The sequence below is a fragment of the Gossypium hirsutum genome, chromosome A01, assembly GCF_007990345.1.
Source record: "Gossypium hirsutum isolate 1008001.06 chromosome A01, Gossypium_hirsutum_v2.1, whole genome shotgun sequence".
NCBI lineage: Eukaryota > Viridiplantae > Streptophyta > Magnoliopsida > Malvales > Malvaceae > Gossypium > Gossypium hirsutum.
This window is the reverse complement of record NC_053424.1, coordinates 30,132,067-30,139,829: the sequence shown is the minus strand read 5'-3', so window position 1 is coordinate 30,139,829 and position 7,763 is coordinate 30,132,067. Positions and strand designations below refer to the sequence as shown.

General features: G+C 37.3%; 1 non-coding gene across 1 annotated transcript; it reads right to left on the bottom strand.

The window, feature by feature from the left end:
• Positions 1–290: 290 nt before the first annotated feature.
• LOC121206520 (small nucleolar RNA R71) lies at positions 291–397 on the bottom strand. The gene has a single exon (XR_005901563.1). It is a non-coding gene; the product is annotated as a small nucleolar RNA R71 (small nucleolar RNA).
• Between the last annotated feature and the right edge of the window lie 7,366 nt (positions 398–7,763).

Below are 7,763 nucleotides of genomic sequence, written 5' to 3'. Positions count from 1 at the left end.
ATACTTTTAAACTGAAACCTAACACAATTCAAATGATACAACAATTTGTTCAGTTTGATGGTTTGCAGGATGAAGATCCCAACGCTCACTTGGTAAAATTTTTAGAACTATGCGATACATTTAAAATCAATGGTGTTTCTGATGATGCCATATGTCTTTAGTTGTTTTCCTTTTCATTAAGGAACAAAGCTAAACAGTGGTTGAACTCGTTACCACGAGGGTCAATTACTACTTGGAAACAAATGACCGAAAAGTTTTTACTAAAATAATTTTCACCGGCTAAAACGGTTAAATTATGTAATGATATCTCTTCTTTTGTGCAGATGGATTTAGAAACACTCTACGATGCATGGGAGAGATACAAAGACCTTTTCCGAAGATGCCCTCACCCTGGGTTACCACTCTGGCTATAGGTTCAAACCTTTCATAATAAAACACCTGAAGATGCTTATGAGTTTATAGAGGAGATGTCACTAAGTAATTATCAGTGGCAAGTCATGAGAATAAAGCCAACGAAAACAGCTGATCTTTATAAGTCGATTCGATCACCATGCTCTCTAATCAAGTAGAACTCTTGAATAAGAAAATTGATAGTTTTCTTAGTTCTTCACAGGGTCACCCAGTAATGAAGTGCGAAGCAAGTGGAGGTGGATCAAGCAATTCAGAATACCAACCTTATGGCCACAACATGGATAACGAGCAGTTAAATTACATGGGTAATAATCCTCGATCTCAAAATAATCCATACAGTAACACTTACAATGCAAGTTGGAGGAACCACCCAAATTTCTCATGGGAGGCCAAGGAAATCAGAGACCACCTCTAGGCTACCAACAACCACCCTACCAACTGGAAAAGAAGCTGAACCTTGAAGAGATGCTCTCAAAGTTTATATCGGTGTCACGAACTCTTTTTTAGAATATCGAGACAGCACTTAAGAATCAACAAGCATCGATCCAAGGGCTCGAAACTTAGATTGGATAGCTTGCCAAATTGATTTCTGAACGACCACAAGGTAGCTTGCCGAGGAACACAGAATCTAACCCAAGGGAGCAACTCAACACGATTTGTAACACCCCGTACCCGAGACCGTTGCTGGAGTCGGACACGAGGGGTTCACAGACCAAATTCGCTTACTATCGCAATCCATTTTAAAATTTTCCAGGCAGTTGGCTAACTGCAACACTGTCACCTTAAAAATCATATCTTGAGTTTCACAACTCGAAAATCAGTTTCGTAATTTTTCCCTGAAACTAGACTCATATGCCCATCTACATATTGTTTTCTAGAATTTTTAGTCAGGCCAATTAGTACAGTTTATTAGTCAAAGTCTCCCATGTTACAGGGATCGACTACACTGACCTTTGTGCATTACGACTTGGATATCTCCCTGCACAGAGCTTCAATACTGATGCCGTTTCTTTCTATAGAAACTAGACTCAGAGAGGAATCTATACATATATGGAATGACTCCTAATTATCTCTGGTTAATTTATAATGAATTTCCAAAGTCGGAACAGGGAATCCAGAAACGGTTCTGGCCCTCTCTCACGAGAACCTGAATATCTCTTAACATACTGTCCATATGATCGTTTCGTTACTTTCCTATGAAAATAGATTCATCAAGGTTCGTTTAAATAATTTATTAATTATTTAATTCCAATCCTACTATTTTTAGTGATTTTCCAAATCTACATCACTGCTGCTGCCAGCATCTGCCTTTAAGGTAGACTTTACCTATTTCATAGTTTCCATGATTCAACTAGCCCTTTTAGCATAAATAGCACAAATTATGATAGTGATTAACCATTCCATACCAAATGATTATAACATTATGCTCAAACATATATAAGCCATTTTCGCATGGCTATATACATTAACCAAAATATTCTTCCGCCACTAGTCTATTTTATACATGCCATAAGATAATCCGAAACATAGCAGTACCAAACAGTGGATAGTGATAGTGTGACTAGTTGCTGACGATCCTCGAGCCTGTAGCTTCGCAATGAGATCTATAAAACAGAGGAAACAGAGTAAACGGAGTAAGCATTACAATGCTTAGTAAGTTTTAAGCAGTGTCAACAGATAACAATCAAATTATAACATAGTTGTTCGTATTTTTATTTCACTCTTCCTTCGGGCATACCATCCCTTTACCGAATATGCACATCTCATCATATACAATATGCAGATAAACTTTCACATAAAAGTGAGCTCATGTGACATAGATATATCGTATGATTTCACATCGCCTCTCACACTGATCCGATGTCACATAATCATAGGAATAGTCTCATAGATTGCTCTCGTATGCATCACATAACTACCTTATGATTTAGTGCAAATCAAGCTCACATATAAACTTGGAGTACATACCTGTTTAACCTTTCACATTGAATATATTTATAAGCAATTCTTATTACGAAGTCTTACTCGGACATAATCTCCACACGAAGTTATCGGGTCTTACCCGGACAAAATTCCCACACGTAGTCAGCGGGTCTTTAGAGCTCGGATATAGTACGAGCACAAAGCTTACGGACATTAATCAGTGATAATATTCTCGCATAAAGCCTGCGGGTTTTAACCCGGATATAGTACTGACACAAATGCCCTTCGGGACTTATCACATTTATGCACTTTCACATCCATCACGTTGGCCACTCGGCCCTGTCACATAAATACACTTTCACATTCATCACATCGGCCATTAGGCCTTATCACATATATACACTTTCACATTCATCACATCGGCCATTAGGCCTTATCACACATATACACTTTCACATTCATCACATCGGCCATTAGACCTTATCACATATATACACTTTCACATTCATCACATCGGCTATTAGGCCTTATCACATATATACACTTTCTTGGCTGAATCTACATCTATCATTTTCCAATATCACAATTTAGAATTCACGTATGGGTTTAATCAATAGCTTATGAGCAACTAGAACAAGTTTATCAAGGTTTCAACACAATCTCAAATTCAGCACAAGCTGTTTTTCCTGAGCAATAGTCACTAAATCATTTATAACTGGAGCTACAAAACTCCAAATCACTTTCCGTTAAATTTTCCTGAATATAGACTCGTATATATTCCATCCATAAAATTTCCAGAATTTTAGGTTTGGCCAATCAATACCAGATTTTTCTTAAAGTTTCCCCTGTTTCACTGTTTGACTAATCTGACCACTCTTCACTACGAATCAGATTTCTCATTTTACAGAATTCAAAATGTGTTGTATTTGATTTCATTTGAAACTAGACTCATTAAGGAGTCTAAGCATATAAATTTTATCTTATAACCATTTTTGTACAATTTATAATGATTTTCTAAAAACGGAACAGAGGATTACAGTGTCATTCTGCACTGTCTCACAGAACTTTAAATATCTCATTATTGGAAATAAATTTCCTTACACGGTTTCTTTTATAAGAAACTAGACTCATTAAGCTTTAATTTCATAATTTATTCAGCCTCCCATTCAACTCCAACAATTTATGGTGATTTTCTAAAGTCATGTTACTGCTGCTATCCTGAGCAGGTTTATCACAATTTTACTCTTCTGACATATCCTTTTAGCACTTCATAATATCATATCCATTTGGCAACATATCATATCAATAACTTACCTATACTTCATAATAGCCATTAGGCTATATGCATAAAAATTTACAATATAGTTATGATTCTTTTAATATGTGCTTAACATATCATACTCAATCACATTATAGGCTTTAATACTTAAAACTTACCTCGATCGCTAATGTACGTCAATTCCGACTATTCGACCAATTTCCCTTTTTCCACGATCCGACTTTGTTTCCATAAGCTCTTGATGCTCAATCAACAATTTTTAACTTCAAATTTACAAACAGCAATGTCATCACTTTACATAACAGAAATTAAATTTCATTACTTAAACTATCCACGACGATCACCTTCCGAGCACCTTAATTTTCTTTAAGCTAAACCACCTCATAGTATACATATACACATTCGGCTAATTATAAAACAAATCAGCACTCATAACCGAATCATTGACTAAAATCACATTCGGTAATATGCTTTTAAATAATTTCAATATTTATTAACATCTAAAACTAATTTGCTTGGGGTGCCATGAATTATTCAAATTGGCCGAATATCATTGAATCTCTAAAATCATGCTTATAACCACTTGGCCGAGTTTCACATTTCAAAGCCACATATATATATTATTCAAAGTATTTAACAACACTTAAAAATCCAAAACCATAAAACTCAATTCATATAACACCAAACTCAATGCTAAATCACCCTAGGCACATTCGGCACTAGCACAAGCACACACACATTTAACTTTTCTAAAATTCAACTTTAACAAGCTTCCTATGCTTCCATGATAAAAACCGAATGCTCATCTTACCACCAACATGCATATTTAATTATCTCAAGCCTCTCTTAATCAATTTTATACATAATAGCATGAACTCAACAATCCATTACTCATACAAAACAACATAACCGAAAGTCTTACTCATTCCAAAAATTCAAATCTCAACTTGGTCACAAAAATAACTTGATATCTCACCAACACAACATCAACACCAAGCAAGAATGATGCATCCATGGCCGAGTGTCATTTCCATCACATAGCAAGATTTAGACCATGGGCTAGGTAGAACTCAAGCTAACAACTAAAACATGCATGCATCTCATGGAACATCATCAAACATACCTTAGCCTAGTTACATGCATGGCCGAACCTCTTCAATCTTTCTTCTTCCTTCCTCCTTAAAATTTTCGGCCAAGGATGAACCAAAGGATGAACACTTTTTTTTTGTTTTTCTTTCCTTCACCTCACGGCAAGGGGGGGGGGACAATCACACATATCCTTTCTTTTTTTTTTTTGTTTCTCATCCTACTAACACTAATATTTTATTGCCCATGCTCTTTATTTTATTGTTTCCTCCCATGATGCACCAACAAAACATGTCTATGACATGTTTTGCCCATCACCCTTTGTCCATCCTAATGTCATGGCCGGCCACTACTAGATGGGGGGGGGGAAATTGACATGCAAGTCCCCCCTTTTTCAACATGCACTAATAGGTCCTTATGTTTTGATCTATCACATTTCAAAAATGTCACACATAAGCCCTATTGACTAAATTCACATGAAATTTACTAAATCGAAGCTTAAAATTTTCACACATTTATTTTAGACAATAAATATCATGTTCAAATAATTTGGTTACTCGGTTTAGCGGTCCCGAAACCGCTTTCCGACTAGGGTCAAATTAGGGGTGTCACACGATTACTAGTCAAGATGAAGAAGGGTTAGTCACACCTGCACCAGAACCAAGGCAAGAAACTGAGATAAGCAAAGGTAAAGGTGAGGTCAACCACAATGAGCAGAAATCGGTAATTACAGAATACAAACCTCGTGTGCCATACCCCAATGCGACAAGGAAAGACCCCTCAGATGAACAATTTGGTAAATTCGTTAAAAATTTAAAGAAACTACATATTAACTTACCATTTATTGAAGCACTTTCGCATATGTCAAATGTAGTCAAATTTTTAAAGGAGCTTCTAGCAAATAAACGAAAGTTAGATGAAAGGTCGCATGTGGAACTGAATGCAGTTTGCTCAGCCATTCTTCAAAATAAGCTACCCAACAAATTGAAAGGCCCAGGGAGTTTTACAATTCCTTGCTTAATTGGTAGTTTAAATGTTAATAATGCATTAGCTGATTTAGGGGCTAGATTTAACGTCATGCCTTACAAAATATTTAAACAACTAGGTCTTAGGAAACCTAAACAGAATAGGATGAGCATTCAATTAGGAGATAAAACTATAAGATTTCCTAAGGGTATTATTGAATATGTGCTAGTTAAAATCGATAAATTTATATTTCCCGTTGACTTCATTGTTCTAGACATAGTGGAGGATAGCAACACTCCTTTGATTTTAGGAAGGCCCTTTTTAGCAACTGCTAGAACGATTATTGATGTTGACACAGGTGACCTCACACTTCGTGTGGGAGACAAAACAATCACCCTTCAAGCTCGCAATTCCAGCAACACATCGAAAACTGAAGGTGATTGTCTAAACCATTCTACTAAAACTGACAATATGGTGCAATCTACTTTGCAGGAAATGAGTTTGAAGGAAGTACATGAACCATTTTCAAGCTATAGTAGAGGACCTATTCATGAAGAACAAAAACTACAAATCGAGGAGCTGGATGAATGGCGGACACATAACCCGAGAACACACGATGAACCAAAACTACGCCAGAACAAGCACAATCCTTTCCAAATCAACTTAAGGCTGGAGATAAAGTTTTATTAGATGCCACAGATCCTCACATTGTCACTGCCTAACCAAATGAAGAAATTCCCCTTACGGTACTTATCATTTTTCCATTTGGTACAGTCGAGGTAAGTCATCCCAAGTTCGACACTTTTAAGGTAAACAATACCCGCAACTTTATTTTGATGAGATTCACAGCTGGAATGAGGAGTATAAACTCCTCGAACCACCATGACCATTCAATGGAGAGGTAAGTCAAGCTTAGACTATAAATAGGCACTTTTCAGGAGGTAACCCGAGCACTAACTGTATTAACTTCTTTAAATTTTAGTGTTTAAGACCTAACTTACTAACAAAGCTCTTGCATATAGGTTTCCCACACAGACACGACCTAGCACACGGGTGTGCCTTAGGCCGTGTGGAAATAGGGCAAAGAGTTTTCCCAGCATGGGCTACGATAAATCGCCACGGTCGTGCGACATGGCCGTGGGCGAACCGGCCAAAACAAAATGAGCGTGCAACATGCTCGTGCCTTGAAACCGTGGCCAAAGCTGTCAAATTAACATGGGCATACGACACGCCCGTTCCAAGCAACCGTGGTCGAACCTGTTAGATTAGCACAGGCGTGGGACTACATACACGGGCATGAGAGAAGCGAACAAAGACAGACACGGCCATGTGCACCCACACGCTCAAGGAACATGGGCGTAGGCTAATTGTCAGATGCGCCCAAATTTAAAATTTTCAAATCTCACGGGCAAAAATTGGGGAACACGGGCGTGTTCCCTGGCCGTGTGTCCCAAAATCTATAATACCTTGCACTATTCATTTTTTTTCACTCAAAATTCCTAAACCTAGCCGCTGCAGGTCTACACTGCCTCTCTACCACGCCCGTGCACCGCTCCTTACTCCTTTTTTTAACGCCCAATCTCTCTCCCTTGGCTTTTGTTTACTCTTTTCACTTCTATTTTACTTATTTCTAATGCTTATTATCAAAATAATCTTTATTCTTCTCATAATATTTTCATTTTTCTCATTATTCTACCATTTAGTTTGCATTCTTAGGTTATTTATCATACATTTCATGTTGAATCGAGTTGTTAGGAAAGCCTTATTCTATTGTCATACCCGTGCCATTACTATGCTCATTCTCATGCTATTACCATGCTAATGTCACGAAATTATGCTATCAAATTGATTATTCTGGTTGAGTTTGGTTAGTATTAGTAGTTTTGGCTGAAATTGTTAGTTCAAATTCATGGCTTTTCCCTTTTCAAATTCGTTTACCTACTATTTATTTTTTTTATATTGCTGGTATACAATGTCGTCTTCACGTGGTAAAAAAACGGCCATCCTTGCATCAAAGAAAAGGAAGGGAGAGTCATCTTCCTCGGGTCCTACCGCAAAAATTCATCACCCTTTCCTGCAGTTCCCCATTGGGCCCCAA